Source organism: Phyllobates terribilis, unplaced genomic scaffold, assembly GCF_046119375.1.
Source record: "Phyllobates terribilis strain yellow unplaced genomic scaffold, ASM4611937v1 Scaffold_9__5_contigs__length_417890890, whole genome shotgun sequence".
Classification (NCBI taxonomy): Eukaryota; Metazoa; Chordata; class Amphibia; order Anura; family Dendrobatidae; genus Phyllobates; species Phyllobates terribilis.
Genome location: NW_027362769.1, coordinates 284,153,330 through 284,180,317, shown reverse-complemented (window position 1 = coordinate 284,180,317; position 26,988 = coordinate 284,153,330). Strand labels below are relative to the sequence as shown.

General features: G+C 40.4%; 1 protein-coding gene across 3 annotated transcripts in view; it reads right to left on the bottom strand.

Moving 5' to 3' along the window:
• Positions 1-26,988, bottom strand: part of PMS1 (PMS1 homolog 1, mismatch repair system component) — a 381,942-nt gene that overhangs the window by 191,572 nt on the left and 163,382 nt on the right. The gene's annotated exons all lie outside the window — the stretch shown is intronic.

The window sequence follows — 26,988 nt, the reverse complement described above, 5'->3', positions numbered from 1 at the left end:
CCTGGACAAGCCATAATCTATTGGATCAATGTTTCATGGATGGATAAGGCCAAAGTAATGCTTTTTAATGAGAATTGTTTTCTTTGGAAAAATGAAAACACTGCTATACAATATAAGCCTTGAACAACTTTTGAAACACGGTGGTGGTAGTATTATAGTTTAGGTCTGTTTTGCTGAATCTGTCAAGACGTCTGTGAGTGAGCAGAATCTGAAGAGAACATGGGTCATGCAACAAGACAATGACTCAAAGCACATGAGTTGTTCTATAAAAGAATAGTTAAAGGGGAATAAAGTAAAAATTTTGGAATGGTCAAGTCAAAGTCAAATATTTTTGACTCATTTATTTTATTTGCTTTTCATTATCTCCTTTTACGATTTGTGTGAAAATGATGTAGCTTTAGGTCAAATTTATGCAGAAATATGAAAAATTATGAAGAACTCACAAAGTTTTAAGCACCACTATATGAACAAAACTTTTGTGACACCTACACATTACATTCTAAATCCATAGACATGAACATACTGTAGGTCTGCAGTGGGAATTTCAGCTCATTCATCCAGAACAGCAATTGCGAGGTTGGACACTGATGTTGGATGAGAGGGCCTGGCTCATAATCTCCATTCAAGCTCATGCTAAAATGTGTTCGATGGTTTAGAGGTTGGGCACTTTGAGGACCAATCAAGTTCTTCTATACCAAATTCACCCAAACATGACTTCATGGACCATGCTTTCGGTTTGGTGCACAGTCATGCTTAAACAGAACAGGGATTTCACCAAAGTTAGAAGAAAACAATCGTCTAAAATGTGTAGGTATTTTGAAGCATTAAGATTTCCCTTCACTGGGGAATGGCTTGGCCGGGCATGTGAGCAGACACACGGCAGAAGAGCTCTGGGGATAGAAAGCTTGCTGGAGGATCTACTGTGTCCCTAACAGCACGAGACCCGATGTTACAGTCTCCCTACATACCCTGGCACTTACCCGCAAACATCGGAGAAGTGATAATGGCTGGAGGAGCGGCGAGGAAGTGCAGAGAGGCAGCGGCGAGAGCGGACAGGGTTATCCAAGCTGCCGCGCCTTCGGCAGGTACAACGGCAGGAAAGTTCGTAGCCACAAGTGCAGAATCAAGATTACCTGGCTTTGCTAGAGCTCCAGGCAAGGGGGCCTGCACTAGCAATGAAGCGCACACACAGGTTATTGAAGTAACTAATCTCTTCTCTGCACTATCAGAGGACTTTAATAACACTGCTGAAAATGACTCTGCCAGCTCTTGTGCCCAGCAACCTGTCAGAAATCACTTTCTCCCACAACCCAGAACAGCCCATAACTGAACCTACGATAAAGGATGTATTTATGGCTCTAACACAGTATAGCTCTGGTTTATCTTCACTTAGCAGCCAGATGGGGAGATTAAAGAGGAACTTTCCTATATGAGACAGGGGTTACAAAAAGTAAAAGACCGCACCACAGCAGCAGAGGGTAGAATTGGTGATTTGGAGGATAACCAGCCTCAAATTATTCAAGACCGCCACAGACATGATTAACAGATTCTGGCCTTGCTATCTAAAACAGATGATTTGGAGAACAGACTTAGACAAAACAACATAAGGGTAGTTGGTATCCATGAAAAAAACTGAGGGCAATAAGCCTACTGAGCATTTTGAGAAGTGGCCGAGTTCTCTGTTTGGGCCAGAATACTTGTCTTCACTCTTTGCTGAAGAGAGGGCACATAGGGTGCCAACCTGGTCATTGCCACCAGGAGCTCCCCTTCGCCCAGTCTTAATGAAGCTGCAGCATTGTAAAGATAGGGATGCCATTCTCAAAGCTGCCCGGGATAAGGGAAATATTTCTATAAACAGCCAGAGAATTTCCTTTTTTCTGAATTACTCTACTGAAGTTTCAAAACACGGGGCAGTTTCTGGATGTAAAACAACGACTACGTAGTTTGCAAAAATCATACGCCATGCTCTACCCTTCAAGACTCATAGTGGCTGCTCTGGGAGAGACCTTTTTCTTTGAACATTCTAAAGACGCACTCCGATGGATTGACCTAAATGAGCAGAGGATCCGTCAAAGTCAGCAACGTTGAACCTGGTTAATTTAAGGTTTATGCCATTGCCAACTAACTGATTGACTGTTGGGGTCATAACCTTTACTAATTAACCCACGGCCCAGTGGACATATTTATCCTGTTTTATATCCTATTATCGCAAGATCCCAAGAAGTGTTTGCTCCCCTTTTTTTTCCCCAGTTTAGGTTGTTCACTTCGGCTACAGGATGGACTGGTGCCTCTCTTCATCGAATTTAAATGGATGGTTAAGTGTTTATATGTTTGAATGTGTTTCCAGGGTTTATGTTCCTATAATGTGCTACTTGGTTTTGCAACTAACAATGGCTATAAAGATATATCGGAAGGGTGGCTTGAAAAGGGAAGTGGAGGGAATAATAGCCTACAAATCATTGATATTTTTCATCTCTATATAATTAGACATAATGGCTTATAAAGTAAAATTAATTTCCTGGAATGTTAGAGGTCTGGCAGACTACTTAAAAAGAGTGGATGCTATGGAGAATATCCGAGATAATTTGCCAGTAGTGTTATGTCGACAGAAAACACATTTTGGAAAAAACAGTGTTGTAGGTATGAAATATTCATGGATTAGCCACAGTTTCCATTCTACCTTTTCAACCTACTCTAGACTGGTTAGCATTTCAGTGCATAGGACTATTCCTTTTAAATTGATTTCATCCGAAATAGATGTGGAAGGCAGACTCATAGGCATTCATTGTAAAATATTTACAAAAGAAACATTACTTATTGCAGTTTACATTCCTCCTCCCAAGAACAATGTCAATATGAAAAATATTGTAACACTTATTAATAAGGTGCCAGGAGTTCCAGTTTTATGCATAGGAGACTTTAATAATTTTGTCCATCCATTTTGGGATAGATTCAAATCAGAAACCGCTAAAAAAAACTGCCTCCATAACTAAGTTTGGCGAAATGCTGTCAGAATTATCATTAGCGGACTTGTGGCGGCTAAAATATCTTAATATTAGACAGTTCTCTTTCTATTCTAAAAAACATAATACACTATCGCGCATTGATCTAGTTAAAGGCACAGAACACACTTTCCCCTTGTTAACAACAGTGGAGAATCTGCCAGAGTAATGTCAGACCGCTCGCCCTTGCAGACTACCCTTTGTCTTCTGCCCAGGCCGCAGATATCTCTGACTATGTGGGCTATGAAACCCTTCTGGCTCCAAATTATGGATATTAAACTGATTGTATCTGCTCTTGAATATTATTTTAAAGAAAACGACAAACAGGTGTCGCAAAATTCATTGTGGGACACTATGAAGTTGTGTTTGAGGAGAGCTTTGATACAAGCCATCAATAGATCTGAAACTAAGACAAAACAGTTGGGGGAGATTTTACAGAATAGAGTTAGATCCACAGGAGAGAAGTTTGTTTTCACTGACAAAAAAGGAAGATATGATGGTCTGGGGGGAGGAACAGAGTATGTTTTCTCAGGCACACTTTTTGAAGGAAGGGGAAAAAGCGGGACATTTGCTGGCAGTAATCGCAAGGGCTCACAAGGGGAATTTTTTCATTGGGGCTCTAAGGGACAAGGAGAGCACAATAGTAAACCAGACTGATCAGATTTCAAATATTTTAATAGAATTTTATAAAGACCTATATAAATCTAGATTACAATTCAATAGAGAACAAATTTTAAACTGTTTAGATCTTCCAACTCTCTCTGATGAAGATTAAATATTTTTGAACAGTCCTTTGCAGTTGGAAGAATTGCAAACAACGGTTTCTTCTATGGCAAATAATAAATTCCCAGGGTTGGACGGGTTCCCCACAAAATATATAAGAAATTTGGAAACATCCCACTCCCTCACTTACTAGCTACCTTTCAGAAGGCAATGGAGGGGCGAACTTTGCCTCACTCAATGCAGGAGGCGGTGATTGCAGTCATACCCAAGCCAGGTAAAGATCCTTTACTTCCTGACTCATACAGACCCATATCTTTGCTATCAACAGATATTAAAATTATAGTGAAAGGTATGGTCTCTAGACTAAATACAATAATATCTACAGTAATCCATATTGATCATTCAGGCTTTATGCCCGCTAGATCCAGAAATATTCGTCGACTATTTATTAATCTTCAGTTACCGGTGGATGATGAAGGAGATAGGGTTATATGCTCACTTGATGGCCCTAAGGCGTTCGACTCTATTGAATGGGAATTTTTATGGGTGATGCTGGAAAATTTGGTATGGGTTCTGGTTTTAGATCATGGGTCAAATTATTATATGGAGGACTGATAGCCAGAATAAGATTAAACGGTAATCTTACTCTGGCCTTTGGGCTGATCAGGGACACACGGCATGGGTGTCTTCTGTCTCCCCTGCTTTTCGCATTAGCCATAGAGCCCTCGGCGGCAATTATCATAGGACACCCAGACATAATTGGATGCCGAAGAGGGAGTAGAGAGGAGATGAGTTGCACTTTACGCTGACGACACCTTGCTGTTCTTGGCCACAGCTTCTGAGTCCCTTCCTATAGCAATGGAGACGATTGAAACATTTGGAAAATATTCAGGTCTGGTGATAAATTGGAACAAATCAGTCATACTCCCATTCGATAATATAGATAAGAATGCCTCTCACTATACTAACTCAGGCTTGCAAGTGGTCTCTGAATTTAAAGTACTTGGGCATTAACATAACGGGCAAAGTAAATGACTATGTGAAATTAAATCTGAATCCACTACTACTGAAGTTTAAGTGTAAATCGAAGGCTTGGTCTAAATTGCCGCTGTCTGTCATGGCCCTACTAACCTGATAAAAAATGATCTGGATGCCACAGTTACTATACGTGTTACACAATTCCCCAATCTGATACTTTTTTAAGGTCAATCAAGAGTTTAGAAACTTAATATGGGGTAGACAAACTTGAGAATAAAAATGGAAATACTACAAAGAAATAAAGCAATGGGCGGCCTAGCATTACCAAATCCTTGGGTTTATTAAATGGCATCTCAGCTTCAACATATTCATGGGTGGGACGATCCTGGGGGAGGAGGAGCTCAGTGTCTCTTACTTCAACACTATCTTCACTCAGTTAAACTTTATGAAGTATTAGAGGCACATAAATTTAAGACACCTATAGGTAAAATCCCAATTATGTTACTAGTTCATAAACTTTGGTGGATGGTGAAAAAATTACAGCAGTTTATCTCATTGTGGAAAACTCCCATGGCTTCCAAATCTACACCATTCGAAGGAGTTTAAAACCTGGAGTTTTAAAGGCCTAAATAGGTTTCATCATGTACTAATAGGAGATTCGATTAAAGAGTTTTCACAATTGCAAAATGAATTTGTAATATCACACTCAGAATTTTATAAATACCTCCAATTAAGTCATGCATACCAGGAGAGGGAGCATAGACTTGGAGGCAAGAGTGCCTCAAAAAACAATAATACAGAGAATAGCTAAATCACACAATTCTTGTGGACTTATTTCACTGCTTTATAATATTGTGCTAGATTTTGTCCTGATTAAACACCCTATGTGTTCCAAGGAAAAATGAGAAGAGAGTAATAGGTCCTATTGAAGAACATCATTGGTTAGATATATTGGAAAGAATTTCACAATTATCCCTAAGCGAATCCCACAGACAGTCTCAAATATATATGCTACATCAGGTGTATAGGACGTCACAATTCCTGTACAACATTGAATTTCGGTCAAGTCCTAATTGTCCTATATGCAAAATACACTTAGCTGATATGATCCATATGATGTGGAGCTGCCCTAATGTGACACCCTTTTGGGGAGGAGTGGTGGCAATTATTAAAAGGGTCTACTCAAATAATGTAGAACTTTCACCAATGGTATGTGTATTAGGATATTTTGATTACCTGAATACTGATGAACATGGTAAAACGGCAGTGGCTCGCATGTTATATATGGCAAGGAAGTAGATAGCTCAGAAGTGTGTACTCGACAAAGAGCCCACGAGGCCAGAATTCGTAGAAAAAATTAACTGGTTAATAAACATGGAGAAAGGTATATATCTTAAAAGAGGCGCTTTCTCTAAATTTGTTAAATTGTGGGATTTGTAGATAGATAGTTCTGGTTTGGCTTCTAGAGAACAACACAGATTTCATTTAGGTTTGTTCTGATTCTATTTTATATACAGTGTCCCAGACCACACATCCCTAATATAAATACAAATTGTAATAAACTTAGATGATTATTGTTAAAATGATCCAGCATAAAGTTTCCTATCTATGGAAAAGAATATCTTTATTTTGTAAAATCAAGAAATGTAACCAATACAGGAAATGTATGTTCATGTTGGGGTAGAGGGTTGTATCCCTCTAATGTATGTATTGTTGTTGTTTAAAAAATCTTTTAAAAATCAATAAAAAAAAATTGAATTAAAAAAAAAAAAAAAAAGATTTCCCTTCACTAGAAATCTTATTGCAGTCACATCTAAATCTTAATGCAGACACAAGGTAGTCAGAAAGGTAAAAAATGTTCTCTTGACACTTCCAACCCCATACTCATCTATTAAACTGCTAGATAGAAAAACATGATTTGTCTCCCCACAGAGTACATTTCCACTGCTCCGGAGTTCAGTTGTGCTTTTTACCTAATGAAGACTTTAGTTCAGTGTCGTAAATGCGTTCCTTTTAGCTCTTTAATTCCCTATATTTTATACAGAAAAGAATTAAGTCCTACACATTCTGATAATGCAAGCTGACAGCGCCTGAAAAATGCCTAATTCTTCTAGTATTCAAATTTACAGGTGCATCTCACAAAATTAGAATATCATCAAAAAAGTCAATTTATTTCAGTTCTTCAATCCAAAAGTGAAACTCATATATTATACAGAGTCTTTACAAACAGAGTGATCTATTTCAAGTGTTTATTTCTGTTAATATTGATGATTATGGCTTACAGCCAATGAAAACACAAAAGTTATTATTTCAGTAAATTAGAATAATTAACAAAAAACAAATGCAAAAGCTTCCTATGCATTTAAAAATGTCCCTTAGTCTGTTTCAGTAGGCTCCACAATCATAGGGAAGACTGCTGACATGACAGATGTCCAGAAGGCAGTCATTGACACATTCCAATTTTCATTGGGAAATCAAGGTCCCAGAGTCTGGAGGAAGAGTGGAGAGACACACAATCCAAGCAGCTTGAGGTCTAGTGTGAAGTTTCCACAATCAGTGATGGCTTGTGGAGCCATGTCATCTGCTGGTGTAGGTCCACTGTGTTTTATCAAGACCCAAGTCAGCGCAGCCGTCTACCAGGAAATTTTAGAGCACTTCATGCTTCCCTCTGCCAACAAGCTTTTTGGAGATGGAAATGTCATTCTCCAGCAGGACTTGGCATGGCACCTGTCCACAGAGACAAAAGTACCAATACCTGGTTTAAAAACAACAGTATTATTGTGCTTGATTGGCCAGCAAACTCGCCTGACCTTAACCCCATAGAGAATCTATGGAGTACTGTCAAGAGGAAGATGAGAGACACCAGACCCAACAATGCAGACGAGATGAAGGCTGCTATTAAAGCAACCTGGGCTTCCATAACACCTCAGCAGTGCCACAGGCTGATCGCCTCCATGCCACGCCACATTGATGCAGTAATTGATGTAAAAGGAGCCCTGACCAAGTATTGAGTGCATTTACTGACCATACATTTCAGTATGCCAACATTTTGGATTTTAAAAACATTTTTCAAGCTGTTGCTATAAAGTATTCTAATTTCTGAGATAATGACTTTTGTGTTTTCATTGGCTGTAAGCCATAATCATCAACATTTACAGAAATAAACACTTGAAATAGATCACTGTTTGTAATGACACTATATAATATATTGTAAAGGACATATTGATATTCATGCTATAGCTATTCCATTTTTAAAGCTTGCTCCTAAAATCATGTTATTATTACTATATACATTCTTTCATTCTTTTATCCTGCTTCACATGCAATTTTCTCACAAGAACTTTTTCACTCAAGAACATTCTATGAGACACCCTGCTCCTGTTATCTAACTAGTCTGAGCCGGGATGTGTAACCTTGTAACTTTCCATCATGCACCGAAATAACGATAATATGACCATATGTTTGTTTCAGTAATAATTGTACTAACATTGGTTGAAGCCTGTAGTATGGCTGTAGGTGATTGGCTATTGATATACTCAAAACAATATATAATGCTAAGTAGAAATAAACGGGGTTAGAGATTCTCAAATCCTCCCATACAAAGCTTTGTCTCTGTCTGGTTTCCTGATTGCAATCAACCTTGTAACATAATAATTTGACACTCACTTGGTCAACTGTGAAGGGTCATTGCTGCCTTCCCTCAACAATATGAGTCTCACTTTTTGTATTGAAGAACTGAAATAAATTAACTTTTTGATGATATTCTAATTTAGTGAGATGTACATGTATGTGCTTTACCCTCTGTACTTTAAACATGGAAATCCTGATAAAGAGGTAGACAGCAGACAGCAAATACAGAATTGTGCAATGCTTTTTTACATAGCTCAAAAGGTGATGACAGACATATACCGACAAGCAAAAGGGTAACAATGTTTTGAACTTTTGACTTTCAGGCTCCATATCTCACCATACACTACTGCTTTGAACGTGAGACTACCATCATTTTATAGACAATCATCTTGGCTATCTCATACATAAAATTGACTTGCAACGATTTTGCATATGATTAGTTATGCAGATTCTTGACATGTCACTGCATTGTTACTGTTTTGCTTCTAAAAATTAAATTAACATTTTCAGTATTTTGTTATTATTTTGTAAATCCACATTTGACTTTCAACACTGCCTGAATCCTTCTGGGCATGCACTCGATTAAATTCAAGCAGGTCTCGACCTAAATCTGATCCCAGGTCTCTTCTACACTTTACCAAAGTTGGTGCATACTGGTCGACTCACTTGGGAGCTTTTTCTTCAACTCTACCCAGAAGTATTCGATTGGGTTGAGGTCTTTGCTTACTTTGTATTCTATATTGTTCAATTAAATAATATATAACCACACTCCAGAGTGGTTAGGGGTTCAGCTTAGGGTGGGAAACCTAAGTCAGGACCTAACCAGGTAACCCTGATTACAATTACAGTTGGGCACCCTAATAGTGGGTAGAAGGGAATGTCAGTCGATGACCATAGTGTTACTGAAAATAAATCTCTACAAAGACCAAAAATGATATTATTGACATATGGTGACCATATGGTAGTAGATATCAGTCCTGCAGAACATGTAAGAGATTACAGACACATGCACATTTGAGGCAGATAGTGACTTATAGCTGACGTTCTTTCTGACGGAGTCGTTCACTTTCCTCATCTTTTCTATCTGGCCTAGACTGACATAACTTCTTTCAGCCACAACTCGTCTGCAGAGATTACTAGAAAGACACATTTGACTTCTTATATTCCCAGCCCCGTTCCCATCAATTCCAAACCTGCATAAACTCCTCATGCTGCTGATACCCCAATAATGAGCCGCTGTCGCACGTGTCTCTATTACTGCATCTGCTGTTTGCCATAATAAGTGCTTCCTTACTGCCCGATATAATAATGCCCACAACTGTGCCGCTTACAAAGTTAAATGCTTACTTTGTGCCTTCCAGATGCTAAAACTGCCCCCTAGAAGAAATTAATGCCCTTTGCAAGTGCCCTAGAAAATAATGCCTCATTTGCACCTTTGACAGTCACAATACCCCGAGTGCCCCGAAAACAATAATGTTTCTTAAAGAAAACCTGACAGGGCCCCCTTTCCCTCCAACCCATTATCATTTGTATATTCCTTTTTAACCCTTTTGCACCAGAGCCTGTTTTTGCCTTCGTGACCAAGCCAATTTTCGCAATTCTGACCACTGTCACTTTATGAGGTAATAACTCTGGAGAGCTTCAACAGACCCCACTGATTTAGAGATTGTTTGTTTTGTGACATATTGTACTTCATGATAGTGGTAAAATTTCTTTATATAACTTGCGTTAATTTCTGAAAATATCAGAAATTTGCTGAAAAAAACATGTTTCTACCTCCGTGCTTGACAGTGGAGATGGTGTTCTTTGGGTCATAGGCATTTCTCTTCCTCCAAACACGGTGAGTTGAGTTAATGCCAAAGAGCTCAATTTTTGTCTCATCTAACCACAGCACCTTCTCCTAATAACTCACAGAATCATCCAGGTGTTCATTGGCAAACTTCAGACGGGCCTGCACATGTGCCTTCTTGAGCAGGGGGACATTGTGGGCACTTCAGGATTTTAAACCTTTAAGGCGTAATGTGTTACCAATGGTTTTCTTGGTGACTGTGGTCTCAGCTGCCTGGAGATCATTAACAAGTTCCCCCTGTGTAGTTTTAGGCTGATCTCTCACCTTCCTCATGATCAAGGATATCCCACGAGGTGAGATTTTGCATGCTGCCCCAGATCGATGTCGATTGACAGTCATTTTGCATTTCTTCCATTTTCCTACTATTGCACCAACAGTTGCCTTCCTCTCACCCAGCGTCTTACTTATGGTTTTGTAGCCCATTCCAGCTTTGGGCAGGTCTATGATCTTGTCCCTGACATCCTTACAAAGCTCTTTGGTCTTGCCCATGTTGTAGAGGCTGGAGTCTGACTGATTAATTGAGTCTGTGGACAGGAGACTTTTATACAGGTGACTATGTAAGACAGCTCTCTTTAATGCAGATAATGAGTTGATTAGGAGCGTCTAACTGATCTGTAGGAGCCAGAACTCATAATGGTTTGTAGGGGATCAAATACTTATTTCTCACTGCAAAATGCAAATAAATCTATCTAATTTATACAATGTGATTTTATTGATTTTTTTGGATATTCTATCCCTCAATGTTAAAATTAACCTACTCTTAAAATTATAAACTGTTCATGTCTTTGTCAGTGGGCAAACCTACAAAAACAGCAAGGGATCAAATTATTATTTCCTTTACTGTGTATATACACTGCTCAAAAAAATAAAGGGAACACTCAAATAACACATCCTAGATCTGAATGAATGAAATATTCTCATTGAATACTTTATTCTGTACAAAGTTGAATGTGCTGACAAGAAAAATCACACAAAAATCATTAATGGAAATCAAATTTATTAACGAATGGAGACCTGGATTTGGAGTCAACCCCAAAATTAAAGTGGAAAAACACACTACAGGCTGATCCAACTTTGATGTAATGTCCTTAAAACAAGTCAAAATGAGACTCAGTATTGTATGTGGCCTTCAAGTGCCTGTATGACTTCCCTACAACGCATGGGCATGCTCCTGATGAGGTTGAGCATGATCTCCTGTGGGATCTCCTCCCAGACCTGAACTAAAGCATCCACCAACTCCTGGACAGTCTGTGGTGCAATGTGAAGTAGGTGGATGGAGCGAGACATGATGTCCCAGATGCGCTCAATCGGATTCAGGTCTGGGGAACGGGCGGGCCAGTCCATAGCTTCAATGCCTTCACCTTGCACGAACTACTGACACACTCCAGCCACATGAGGTCTGGCATTGTCCTGCATTAGGAGGAACCCAGGGCCAACCGCACCAGCTTATGGTCTCACAAGGGGTCTGAGGATCTCATCTCGGTACGTAATGGCAGTCAGGCTACTTCTGGCGAGCACATGGAGGGCTGTGCGGCCCTCCAAAGAAATGCCACCCCACACCATTACTGACCCACTGCCAAACCGGTCATGCTGAAGGATGTTGCAGGCAGCAGATCGCTCTCCATCTGTGGACGTCAGGCCCTCATACCACCCTCATGAAGTCGGTTTCTAACCGTTTGTGCAGACACATGCACATTTGAGGCCTGCTGGAGGTCATTTTGCAGGGCTCTCGCAGTGCTCCTCCTTGCACAAAGGCGGAGGTAGCGGTCCTGGTGCTGGGTTGTTGCCCTCTTCCGGCCCCCTTCAAGTCTCCTGGTGTACTGGCTTGTCTCCTGGTAGTGGCTCCAGCCTCTGGACACTACGCTGACAGACACAGCAAACCTTTTTGCCACAGCTCACACTCATGTGCCATTCTGGATGATCTGCACTACCTGAGCAACTTCTGTTGGTTGTAGAGTTCGTCTCATGCTACCACGAGTGTGAAAGCACAACCGACATTCAAAAGTGACCAAAACATCAGTCAGAAAGCATTGGTACTGAGATGTGGTCTGTGGTCCCCACCTGCAGAACCACTCCTTTATTGAGTGGGTCTTGATAATTGCCAATAATTTCCATCTATTGTCTATTCCATTTGCACAACAGCATGTGAAATTGATTGTCAATCAGTGTTGCTTCTTAGGTGGACAGTTAGATTTCACAGAAGTTTGATTTACTTGGAGTTATATTCAGTTGTTTAAGTGTTCCCTTTATTTTTTTGAGCAGTGTATATATATATATATATATATATATATATATATATATACACTGTACATACACACACAAGATATTGTTTTGTATACGATGTGTAAAACAAATGTTTCATATCCTGTATATTTAATTAAAAAAGATCTGATTAAAAAATATACTGTATATATTAGGTATGGGGGTTTAATGTAATTTTTTATTTTATCATTTACATTTTATTTGTACATGTCAAAACTGTGGAAATTGTCCTGTCTACCAGAAGAACAAAATGTAATAAAAAAAAAAAAACAACAACTAGCATCAAAAGGGTTAGGAAGGAAGACATTTCACATACTGACATCGCCACGGTCACATTTTATTACAGTACCACACTTGAATTCAATGAGGTCTTCAGAATAACCCATTCTTTCACAACTTATTCTTGAAAAGCAAATGTTGGTTCATGAAAACATCATCATTCTTGAAATTAAACGATAAAACTGTATCTTCATGAGAAAATATATTGATTATGTTTTGCTGTTCTATCCTCTTAAAATTAAAAATAAACAATGAAGAAAAAAAAAAAACAATGTTTAATACCATGGTTCTAATGGCTGCAAAAGAGTTAAACATAGTCTCTTCACAAACACATAACCAGCTGACTAGATTACTAGTAGGGTCAACTTGATGTATTGCTTGTAAAGTATTTACCAGAAAGGACATCTGAAAATGCAAGCTCATAAACACTAGCATCTGTTAGGTTTTAGCAGTTCTCATGCTAGAGTCTTGATTTCAGCTCTAGAAGCTTGCTAGATAGATTTCTATCTACGCCTTGACAACTCTAATTGAACTGGACACTCGATACAGTTGCTGCTATTTACTATAAGAGCATTACCTGACCATTCACATTGTGCATTTACCATACTTATCAAGACCACTAAATAAGAATAAACAGTCTTAGATTTGGAAGACTGACATTAATACTGTACAAACATGCAAAAATAATTTGCATTTTGACGTTGACATAAATCCATGTTAACATACTTCACCACTTCAGAAGAAATTAAATACAGTAATGCAGGGTAGATCCTCTAAAGCAAGAGACTCTGTAACCATTCTCCACTTGGGCCAAGACATTAGGATCCTTAAAGGGAATCTGTCACCCAAAAAATGCTATTAACTTGCAGATGCTGGTTAATCTGCAGGTTTATAGCGTTGTGAACCTGCCCGATGCTGGCACTTAAACCCATGCTGCCAGTAGGGAATTAACTCTATTTGCCTCGGCAGCGTTCCAGTTTCAGTAACAGGGGTGGCGCCGGCACGGGTTCAAGTCACTGTTCTGTGTATAGAGCTCGGCAGCTGTAACTGCGTCCCCACACTGACTGACAACTGCCTCTCATGCTGAGCTATTGTCAGTCAGTACCAGGGGCGCGGTTACAGCTGCCGAGCTCTATACACAGAGCGGTGACTGAACCCCCGCCACACCTGTGACTGAAACCGGAATGCTGCCGCATGGTATAAAGTTTGTTTCCTCCTGGAAGCATGGGTCTGAGTGATGGCACAGGGCAGGTTCACAACGCTATTAACCTGCAGATTAACCATATATATGCAAGTTAATAGCGTTTTTTCAGGTGACCGGTTCCCTTTAAAGGACCTCTATTAATTCAGACTTCCCTAGTAGGGTATAGCAAAAACTAGAGATCTCTATTAAAGTATAGGATAGGGCATCAAAGTATGATCGGCCGGGGTCCCGCACCCGGCACCCCCGCCGATCAGCTGCTATCGGTGCCGGCGGCCGCCGGAAGTGCTTACCTGCGGAGCTTGGCCTTCCATCTGTAATGGCCGCTGTGGGGTACTGCACATCCGCCTCCTATTCAATTCAATGGAAGGCGGATGTGCACTACCCCGCGGTGGCCACTACAGACGGACGGCCAAGCTCCGCAGGTAAGCACTTCTGGCCGACGGCACCAATAACAGCTGATCAGCGGGTTTGTCGGGTGCGGGACCCCGGCCGATCATACATTGATCAAAAAGTATAAATGTATTGATCTGCAGTATAAATTTACCAGCACAGCAGATTTAAAAGCAGCATGTGAATTTATGATGTGGCAGTCAGTGTTTATGTTTTGTAATGCAAAAGATGAAATGTGTGCCTTAAAACCGCAACAGCAGGTCCACAGCAGAAATACCACAAGGGAACATACCCTTAATTTGGTGATACCAGTCTTACATTGAAAAGCTTTGCATGGACTTTACACCCTTAACTTCATGCCTCTTTGTTCTTTTTTATACAACTAAAATGCCCATTAAATTCACATACCACTGGATCCCCTTCTATTTCATCTTCTATAAAGAGCAGCAACCAAATTTGCGCAGATGCTTGGACATCACGAATGCTTGTGAGAAGGGTTTTTTCTGTACTACTTCATATGCTGAACTCCAGTGTTGTACCTGATTGCTACACAACCACGCAAGGTGAGCTGCACTGCATCATATTTTTTTTCTTTCCTCAGTCAGTCACTCTCTTATATATCTGGCACACAAGAAGTTAAAAAAGGAAACGAGTAGTGTTGCTTGTAGGGAGTAATACCTTATTATTACAGCATGTGGTAGTGTTATAATTCTAAGTTGTACAGTTTTGAAGCTCCTCCATGTGAAGTAGAATTAGGCTTTGTCCACATGGGCAGTGCATTTCTTAGAACAGTTATGTCCACAGCTCTATATGCCCATTCAGATAAATGCGCTAGTCTGTTCAGTAAAAGAGGAGAGACTAGCTCATGCTGCAATGTTTTACACATGGACATTAGGTCCATGTGAAAGATCGACCATGTGCACTAGTATGTGGGCTAGCACAGTTCCTTGTGCAGTGTGTTAGGCACATGGACTGAAAACACATTTGTGTTAACCCTAAAGCTATAATCACACTAGGCGTTTTTACAGCATTTTTTATGCAAATTTTCAGCTGCGTTTTACGGTACTAGCAAATTCTATGAGATTTCAGAAATCTCATGCACACAGCTTGTTTTTTTTGTCCTCAGCATTTTGTGCTTTGCATGTTTTTTTTGCACAATAGAGCATGTCACTTCTTTCAGCGTTTTTCACCCATTGAAAGCAAAGGGTGGTGCAAAAAACGCTGAAAAAAAGCCTAGTGTGAACGTTTTGCTGCGTTTTTAGTGGGAAAAAAGGAAGCACAGCAGTATGTGAAATGCATTGATTTTCCCAAGTTTACCACATTGTCTTGGTCACCTGAGATGGCAGTTTGGAATAGCACAGTTTAATTAAATTAGTGATGTGTCCAAAGTAAACAATGGCCAACTAATGTGTGAAATTGAACAATACCTGTGGCCAAAGAAGGTGTGAGATTGAACAATGCCTGAGCAACTCAATGGCAGACCAAATTGTGTAAGTAAATAGTGTCCTACAAACTCAATGCTCTGCCAGTGTCTTAGGTAAACTATTCCAGACCACTTCACCTCCCACCACTTACATTTACAATATGCCTGGTGATGCCACACAGATTTTGGATGCAAGTTTTATAGATAAAACCAGCAGTGGATTAAAAAAAATGAGCAGCAGTAACTGTAGAAAGCCAAACAAGGCATCTGCTTGCCTTACCGTTTCACCCACAAATTCACACAGCTGACTGTTTTGGCAGCTTAACTTTGTGGGTGAAATAGCAGTTCCTGCAATTAAATCCAAGAATTGCTTAACTGACAATTTGCCATGTTAACTTAAAGGGAGTCTGTTCGCCTAAACTAACAGGATAAACTAAGCCAGTGGTCCTCAAATTGTGGCTTAGGGCTGTCTGTCTCCTTGGTGCATTAGTATCAGGTCTAACAGCCAAAAAGAGCAGGTCTCCACATGGTGACTTTGGTCAGCAGCCCTACACAAAAGAGCAGATCTGGTTGAGTATCTACTGGCCTTTCTGGTGAAGAAATAAATTAAAGTAAGTAGTGATGGCAGTCAACCTCTTTTTGGAGATCAGGATCATTTGGTTACCCTCAGAAAAAAAGTATGCTAAGGTGTGGACACCTGCAAAATAAATGATATACTAACAACAAAAAAATCAAGTACTACATATATAATTATGCTATAATAGTACATTTATTGTTCAAGTATTCATAAAAATGTACAAGCAAAACAATCGAAGAGTGTTGGTCATGATCCAAATGAAAGTGCAGCAATTAAAGGAAATGTCATGATAGTTATATAGAATTAAAACCTCAAAAGGCCCACAATTATTCAAAATAATGCCATTACAATTAGTGTCAAAAAGAGAAGAGCTCAGCATATCACTGCAAAAAAGGTATCTTTATTTAAACATGTATAGAGAAATAGGTATAAAAACCAGACAAATTGTAGATAAGAAATGACTGGGAAGGAACATACTAATACTCAAATATACGCACTAATAAGACAATAATTATCGCCCTCTGATATAGATAGGATTGCACACTTGCCCGAGGCAGAGCATAGGTCATAAATAGTGGAAATAATGATTGTGCAATATATCACAGAAGTATTCCACTTGTGTCAACTAAAAAGGTACTCTGAATGTAACAAAAAGAAGCATATACATATGTCAAGGGGGCACACCAACATCTACCTAATACCAGGGTCAGGTATATTATGAGAGGTATATTACCTGTAGAAAAGCTCTCCCAATCAAAGTAAAGAGGAGGGGGGGAGATGAAAGGGTGGTGGTAGCACAGAGCCCGACGCGCGTTTCGCGGTAAAACCGCTTTCTCAAGGGCGGTTTTACCGGGAAATGCGCGTCGGGCTCTGTGCTACCACCACCCTTTCATCTCCCCCCCTCCTCTTTACTTTGATTGGGAGAGCTTTTCTACAGGTAATATACCTCTCATAATATACCTGACCCTGGTATTAGGTAGATGTTGGTGTGCCCCCTTGACATATGTATATGCTTCTTTTTGTTACATTCAGAGTACCTTTTTAGTTGACACAAGGGGAATACTTCTGTGATATATTGCACAATCATTATTTCCACTATTTATGACCTATGCTCTGCCTCGGGCAAGTGTGCAATCCTATCTATATCAGAGGGCGATAATTATTGTCTTATTAGTGCGTATATTTGAGTATTAGTATGTTCCTTCCCAGTCATTTCTTATCTACAATTTGTCTGGTTTTTATACCTATTTCTCTATACATGTTTAAATAAAGATACCTTTTTTGCAGTGATATGCTGAGCTCTTCTCCTCTTTTTGATAACATGTTTTCAGCGTGCGCTTGGACGGATGCTCGCCATTTGGCCAGCTATCCGCCCATTCTTTTGTAGCTACTTGTGTGGCCTCTTTTTGTATTATCATTACAATTAGTGTGCAGCATACAAATAATAATGGAAAGTGCTAAGTGCAACAAAAATAATGCCTCTAGTCGGCCACGCCCACTGGATGACCACATCACTAGACGGAGCGCGGCCTTGCTCAATACAAGTGTATAGAATGAGGCTATGCCCACTGGCCAGGAGTATGTCTAACTCATACATATCCACCACTCACTGGTGAGAAACCGGCGAATCCCTGCAGCACTCAGTGCATGCGCTGGGGGGATTCATAAGTCTGCAGCCACACAGAGTGACTGCAAACGTATCGCTTTGGACCGAACAACACCTTTAGTGTGGACTGCAAAGCAGCTTCCAGCACACAGGGCTAACTAGGGAGCTTGCGAAAGAATGTCACAATAGGAGGGGGAGGAAAGGGGAAGAGGAAGTTTCTTTTGTATGCTCCATAGTTAGCTCCAGTTTTGTCTCATCTGTCCAAATTATTATTTATCTATTATGCTAACTTATATAGCACCATTAATTCCACAACTCTTTACAGACATCAGCATCACTGTCCCCGCTGAGGCTCACAATCAAAGTTCCCTATCAGTATGTCTTTAGAGTATGGAAAGAAGCCGGAGAATCGGGAGGAAACCCATGCAAATGACCACAAACAAACCCATTACAGATGTTGTACATGGTGGGATTTGAAACCAGCAAAGCAACTGTGCTAACCACTGCTGCCCACATTCAATAGATGCTTGTTGCTTGTCAATATGTATTTTGTCAATTTGCTTATGTTATTATTTTTTTTCAACAGTAGTTTCCTCTTCATCCACAGTTTGGTACCTTCGGTGGGGGAGGAGTTTCAGGAGTACCTGAGGAGGAACTGTTTGCTTTGACGCTCTCCTCAGTATGGCAGGGTGTTCTGTGTAATTTAAAGACCATAGGTGAAAGGTATAAACGTATGGTTGACAGAAAACGCTTACCAGGTCCGGACCTGAATGTGAATGACTTTGTGTGGTTGTCTACCAAGAATATAAGATTGAAAGTTCCTTCTTGGAAGTTGAGACCTAGGTTTATTGGTCCCTACAAAATAACTGCCGTCATTAACCCAGCAGCGTTTAATCTTCAACTTCCTCGGGCCCTTAAGGTCCATAATGTGTTTCACAGGTCCTTAATCAAAAGGTACGTAGAACCTCTTGAGCCCTCACCTCTATCACCGCCCTCAGTAATGGTTGATGGTAAGCTGGAGTTCGAGATTTCGAGGATTGTAGATTCTCGTCTCCAATGTCATCCTCTACAATACTTGGTGCACTGGAAAGGCTATGGTCCAGAGGAGAGGATGTGGGTTTCAGCATCAGAGGTAAATGCTCCCAGATTGGTTCGCTCTTTTCACACCTCTTTTCCTGAGAAACCGCATTGAGTGTCCGGAGGCCACTCGTAGGGGGGGGGTACTGTCACGGGTGTATCAGAGGTGACAGACAGTCGTCCTGCAGTGGTTTGCAGGAGATCTCCACGTTTGGCAATGCAGACAGCTGCCTAGATAGGAGGCTGTCTTTAGGACCCAGCGACTACCTCCCTCTTGCCTGGGTGTATATATACCTGATCTCTCCAGGTGGTCGTCGCCAGTTATACTCATTTCTATTTGGAACTTGGCTGAAGCAGCATCACGTTCTCTCTGGAGTTTTGAGGCCGTGTGCCCTGTTGGAGTTTCTTCTAAAGCTAAGTTGTTATTCCCCTGTGTTGTCTTCCCTTTTGTCTTTAAAGTGCTAGCGGAGGTTGACTGGTGCTCATATCTAGTGTTGAGTGAGTATGTTCTGTTAACCCTTTCGCCGAGTATACTCGGGCCGAGCTCCGAGTATTTACAGCTGCTCGGTGATATGTTTAAATCGCTCCCGTGTGCATGATTGGCGACTGTTTGACAGATTTAATACATGTGAGGAATGTCTATTTCTTACATGTAATAAAGCTGTCAAACAGTTGCAAATCATGCACACGGGAGCGATTCAAACATATCACCGAGCAGCTGTAAATACTCGGAGCTCGGCCCGAGCATACTCAGAACAGAACATACTCGCTCAACACTACTCATATCCTTCCACCCCCAGCTCTAGCCTTACGCCAGGTATAGTAGGGTGAGGCACGTGATTGGCGACAGCTGTGGAGGCTGTATAGGGACGTTAGGGGGAGATAGGGTGACGCTAGTCCAGATTAGGAGGTCACCTCTTCCCCCTTTCCCTAGTGTCTGGGCTCCCTTTCCCCTCTGTGTTGCACTCACACCTGGCATGACAGTTTTGCCACCTACAAAGAATGGGAAGGTCTGTAATTTTTTTAATCATAGATACACTTCAACTGTGACAGACAAAACCTTAAAAAAAATGCAGAAAATCACATTGTATGATTTTTACATAATTAATTTCCATGTTATTGCATGAAATAAGTATTTGATACAATAGAAAAACAGAACTTAATATTTGCTACAGAAATCTAAGATTGCAATTACAGAGATCAGACATTTCCTTTAGTTCTTGACCAAGTTTGCACACACTGCAGCAGGGATTTTGGCCCACTCCTCCATACAGATCTTCTCCAGAGCTTTTAGGTTTCGGGGCTGTTGCTGGGCAACATTCAGTTTCAGATCCCTCCAAATATTTTCTATTGCATTCAGGTCTGGAGACTGGCTAAGCCATTCCAGGACCTTGAAATGCTTCTTACAGAGCCACTCCTTAGTTGCCCTTTGTGTTTCAGGTCATTGTCACGCTGGAAGACAAAGCCATGACCCATCTTCAATGCTCTTACTGAAGGAATGAGGTTGGCCAAAATGTCGCAATACATGACCCCATCCATCCTCCCTTGAATACAGTGCAGTCCTTGTCCTATCCCCTTTGCAGAAAAACACCCCCAAAGTATGATTTTCCCACCATGCTTCACGGTTGGGACGATGTTCATGGGGTTGTACTCATCCTTCTTCCTCCAAACACGGTGAGTGGAGTTGATACCAAAAAGTTCTAATTTGGTCTCATCTGACCACATGACCTTCTCCCATTCCTTCTCTTGATCATCCAGATGGTCATTGGTGAACTTCAAACGGGCCTGGACATGTGCTGGCGTGAGCAAAGGGACCTTGCGTGACCTGCAGGATTTTAATCCATGACGGCATAGTGTGTTACTAACAGTAATGTTTGAGACTGTGGTTCCAACTCTCTTCAGAGTGATTTTCTGGTTTTTATTTTTAGATTCGGTCTCTCACAGTTGAAGTGTACTTACGATAAAAATTACAGACCTCTCCATTCTTTGTAGGTGGGAAAACATGCAAAATCTGTAGTGTATCAAATACTTATTTTCATCACTGTAGGTACCTATTTTATCAGTGAAAAATACAGATAGGACACACATATAATTCTTGGACATCTGAATGAGGCCACATAATTACTGCAGTAGAGGCAGTCCCCAAGTTACGAACACCCAACTTATGCACAACCTGTAGTTACAATGTAAGATGTTTAAAAAGAAACACAAAAAAAAACACTAATACTCAAGTTAATCGCTAACCTTTCTGGCTGCACCGATGCCTGCCAGTCCTCTTCTTTCGGCGTTGTGCATCGTGTCTCAAGCCTCTTCATTATAGGCTAGGACCTCTGGCCACGTCCAGGTTTCGGAGGTCACTGCATGTCGTAAAGTCCAGATGTTGTGATGTCATAGTGTGACATTACAATGAGCAGTGACCTCCAAGGCTTGGACGTGGCAGAAATTCCTGGCCTGAATTTAAGAGGCGGAAGATGTGCCACGTGATTGTGGAAAGAAGGGAAGCAGGTGGCAATGAACAACTGGGCAGCTGGAGAGATGAGCGATGAGGTATTCGTTGTTATTTAACCATTTGCCGGCTCTGTAACTGTTTTAACTTACATGCAAATTCAACTTAATCTATTTTGTTCGTAACCCAGGGTCTGCCTGTACATCAGTGTATAAGATCAAAGTAAAAAATATTCATGTCCCACAGTGGCACACAGTGAAAAAGTAAAAAAATAAAAAAATACATACACATTATTGGTATCATCGCATCCAGAACGACCCAAACTATAAAACTCTCCGTAACCTGACAAACAGCGCTTACTAGATGTAAAAAAGTATAAACGTATGCACAACTTGCTGTGCATATGATCAGACTTTTCAACTTCTTTTGCTGGAATAGGTTTCAAAATACAAGAATCAGCAATACGAGAAGCAGAAATGACCGGTCCATTCTTGATTTGGGAGCCACTCACTGAATTCTAAAGAAAAGAAGAAAAAAAAAAGACACCGGAGGCAAAGTCGGTGCAAAAATAACTGAAAGGATGTCAATAAATGTATCAAGAAAAGCACAGGGTGCAATTTCCAGAAGCAAAACTCAGCGTTAACTATGGCATCCAAAAGACATTGGGAGTACATACCCTTAGCCTCAGTTCACATTTATCCTGTGCTTTCCGCTGAACATTTACGACAGGGTTTCCGTGTATATCCCCACAAAATGTGATTCAAATGAAACCCCGACAGACCCACTTACTATAATGAAGCAAATTGAGTCACTTTGCACACTGTCCGGCCTCTTTTGCAATGGTGTCTGACCTGTTAGGCATATTTTTTTAGTTCACAAAAGAGTGTTCAACCACAGTATACATGCCTAAAATGCCAGAAAAAACGCAAACTGAAGTCCAAAGTGATTCAATCTTCCACTACAGTGAGTGGTTCCATCAAGGATTTCATTTGAATCTGTTCTAGGACCCCTATTCTTCTCCATCTATCCCCTTGGCCTGGGACAACTCAAAGTCCCATGGCTTCCAGTACAACCTATACGCTGATGACACTCAGATCTACTTCTCTGTCCCAGACGTCACCTTTCTGCTGTCCAGAATCCCGGAGTGTCTATCAGTCATATCCTCCTCCTTCTCCCTCAAGCTCAATATGGATAAATCTGAACTCACCATCTTTCCTCCATCTCTGGTATCTTCCCTATCTGATCTATCACAATAAATGACATAACACTTTCCCCTGTACCGGAAATCCACTGCCTTGGACAAACTCTTGACTCTGCCCTGTCTTCAAACCGCACATCGAAATCTCTAGCCACCTCCAGCTCAAAAATATTTGCAGAATCCGTCCTTTCCTCAACCCTCAATTTACTAAAATGCTTGTGCTTTCCTCCATCCTCCGCTGTGGCCTACCTGCTAACACTCTCACACCTCTACAGTTCGTCCTTAACACTGCTGCCCAACTAGTTCATCTATCTTTGCTACTCCTCCGCTTCTCCCCTTCGCAAAACCCTTCATTGTTTCCAAATTCCCTAGCGCATCCAGTTCAAACTATGAACACTGATCTACAAAGCCATCCATAACCTGTCTCCTCATATCCAAACTAATCACCCAAAATCTTCCCTCATGTAATCTCCGGTCCTCCCTAGTCCTTCATTTATTCGTTCCTCACCCAATCGCTTTCAAGATCCCCCATGAATATCCCCCAACTTCTGAAATTCTGTGCCCCAAAACATCTGGTTAACCCTAGAACGCATGACCATAAAAATCTACACTTTCACATACCTGGGGCCTTTTAGGCCTGTGTGCAAATAACATGGAATAACTCAAACAAAAATGACAAACAACTATATACCTGAGGAATACCTAGAGTTCAAAATTCTAACTAAAGTAATCTTGCAGAAAATAGAAAACAATTAACAGGGCGGGCCTGCGAGGCCCCAGGTATGCGTTCTAGGGTTAAACACCACATTTGGATCCTTCAGACAAAACCTAAAACCCCATCTGTTCAAGAAAGCTTACAACTTGTACTGACCACACTGCCACCTCACCACCGGAGGTACTGCAAGCCCGCAACCTACTGTCTCCTACCCCATCATCCTGTAGAATATTAGCCCGCAAGGGCAGGGCCCTCTTCCCTCTGTACCAGTCTATCATTGTTAGTTTGTTTACTGTAAGTGATATCTGTATTTTGTTTACTGTAAGTGATATCTGTATTTTGCATGTAACCCCTTCTCATATTCACAGTGGAATCAATGGTGCTATATAAATATATAATAATAATATTATAGGGTATCACCACATGCAGGAGAAATTGAATAAAAAAATTGAGTCCATTTCACCCTATTATCCCCTGTGAAAATTACAAACTTTGGACTAAGTCAACATTTACTGGAAACATTTTTTTTTATTTTCACATTTAAATGTTATAAAGTTTTGTGAAGCACTGGTGGGTTAAAATTCCCTAAATTAATTCCTTGAGGGGTCTAGTTTGCAAAATGAGGTCAATTGTGGGGGCTTTCTGCTGTTCTGGCACCTCAGGGGCTCTGCAAATGCAACATGGTGTCCGTAATCTATTCCAGGCCAAATTTGCACTCTAGAAATCAAACACTGCTCTTTACTTTACAAGTTTTGCTATGTTTTCAAACATAAATTGTTATCCACATAAGAGGTATCACAAGCATTAGAGAGAATTTTTTTAACAAATTATGAAGCTTATAATTTTTCATTTTTTTACTTCCACTTAGCCGTAATTCTTGTAGGGTTACAAGTTTCCTGACAACAATTTATAATAATTTGAGAGGTGCCATTTTTAAAATGGTATCGCTTCTGGGGATTTGTGAATTTATAGGCCCCTCAAAGTCACTTCAAAACTGAAAAGCTCCATAAGACATAGGGTTCGTAAATTTAATAGAAACAAATGAGAGATTGCTAATAAATTCGAATCCTTTTAAAATCCTAACAAAGTAACAGGACGTTTGAAAAATTATGCTGACGTAAAGTAGACGTATGAGAAATGTTTGATAAAGGAAATTTGTTATCAGGTATTTGACTTCAAATCTAAGGGCAGCATGATGTAGAGACAGAGACCCCGATTCCAGCTGTGTGTCACATATTGGACTTATTACTGAAAGCTTTGATAAAATCACAGTTTTATCAGCAAGAGATTATCACTAGAGGACTAGTAAAACTGTGGACGTGTAGTCCTCCATATTCGTGAGATCTGTATAATTTTGTGTGAATCCTCACTGTTTGTACAGACTTCTTTAAGCATTCGTTCAAGGACTGTTTTTTACTTTAGGTGGGTGTAGGTTGATTTTTCCCTCTCACTTGATGTGTGGTTATGCCTGCCATTTGTTCTTTTTAGGATACTATGTGAGACCCCTTGTATGGAGGATTGATGGGATCCCACGGCTGAAACTACATATAGCAAAAGTAGCAGCTGCAGGAGGTATATCTCATGTTATATAGAAATATGTGAGAGTGTGAAAACTGAACCAGAATGGACTATCACTTTTAGAGTTGGGAGATAGTTTGAGACCATAAACTCATTCTTTAACAGAATCACGGGCAAATGTGTTAAATGCCTAACCAAGTGTCAGACTGAGATACTGATATGCAAGATTAATATACGTAAAGCTAACTGCTTACATTTTGTTTACTGGGGCTATAAAGAATGAAATCACCTAAAATAACAGTTATGGCACATGAATGTAATGCACAGGGTTTCATGAAGTCAGCTTAGTAAACATGATGTTGTTTATTTAAGAGTACGTTACAGCAGAAGCAGAGGTACAGTAATAAATCTGGGTTGCTGATTAATGCAAGGATGTTATTACACTGCTTGACCTCCTGAGTAGCTGATATACTTAACTGTAAAGAGATCACTTTAGCAAACAGCTTTTTAGAAAGCTGCGAAACATGAGGACTTATTAAATGCAAACTTTGTGATAGTGGATACTGATGATAATTTTCAAACATGTTGAATTATAAACACCGTTTTTTCCCTCTGTATGGAAACCGAGCTCCTAATGTGTATTAGAGGTGTAATGTAAGTTGAGAGGACGGAAAATGCATGGGTTTTAATTACCACCATTTCTGGCATGGTAAGATATGATGAGAAGCAAGTGCAATGGATACCAATAAATGAGGGGATTAACATATAGCAGAACTCCACTGATTCTCAGATGAGTCAAAGAAAACAAACTAATGACAGAAAGTTATAAGAAAACCTACAGCCATAAATGTGTTACATATTGATCATTTTCACATATTTCAAGCAAAAAAAAGTCCTTTCCGAGAAGTGTGTCCATTAGAGAAGGATTAAAAGCAATGAAAGTACATTTCTTGAGCAAATCCCCATTATCATCACATTCAGGCTGAATTCATATGTTCATGAAACTTGGTCTGTGTACAGAATGTGATTTCCAGACCAACCACTAAACGCCACAATCTCACATAAGCCTATGAGGCTTTTGAGTGTGAATCAGAAGACGGCTGCCAGTCCATACATAACCGTGAATTTGGTGTTAGGCTAGCTTCACACAAGTTGTGTTTTTTCTGCAGCTAAAACTGCTGACAACTTTTCTCTGGCAGGAAAAAAGCTGCGTCAAAAATGCAGGTTTTGCTGCGTTTTTTTCATTGTCCTTCTTTCTCTATTCATGCATGTACATAAAGTTCTGTGAAAAAAAAATCTCATTCTGTTTTTGCATAGTGGGGGAGGTGAATTGTTCAGGAATAGTTTAGACACTGGCTGTCCATTGAGTTTGTAGGACTCTATTTGCTTTCACACTATGGGGTCTGCCATTCAGTTTGCACAGGAATTGTTCAATTTCACACCTCACTGGGCCACAGGTATTGTTCAATCTCACATGCAAGTCAGCAAATGTTACATAGTTACATAGTTTATAAGGCCGAAAAAAGACAAGCATCCATCCAGTTCAGCCTATTGCTTGTGCACTGCAGCTATTCCGCAGCGTTGATCCAGGGGAAGGCAAAAAAAAAAAAAACACGCGGTATAGGCCAATTTACATCATTGAGGAAAAATTCACTTCCCGACACCAATCTGGCAGTCAGATTAAATCCCAGGATTAATTAACTAAGCATAAGATGTCATTTTATTGTTCTCAAGAAAGGCGTCCAGGCCTTTCTTGAACTCATTAAGTGAGTTGGACATCACCACTTCCTCTCCCAGAGAGTTCCAGGGTCTCACGGCTCTGACCGTAAAGAATCCCCTTCTATGCTGGTGCAGGAACCTCCTTTCCTCCAGATGCATAGTGTGCCCCCTCGTCTTTGTCACCATCCTTGGTATAAACAGGTCATGGGAGAGATCTCTGTACTGCCCCCTGATGTATTTATACATGTTTATGAGGTCTCCCCTAAGCCTTCTCTTTTCCAATGTAAATAGGCCTAATTTTGACAACCTCTCTGGGTATTCTAGTCCCTCCATTCCCTTTATTACCTTAGTCGCCCTCCTTTGTACCCTCTCTAGCTCCAATATGTCTTTCC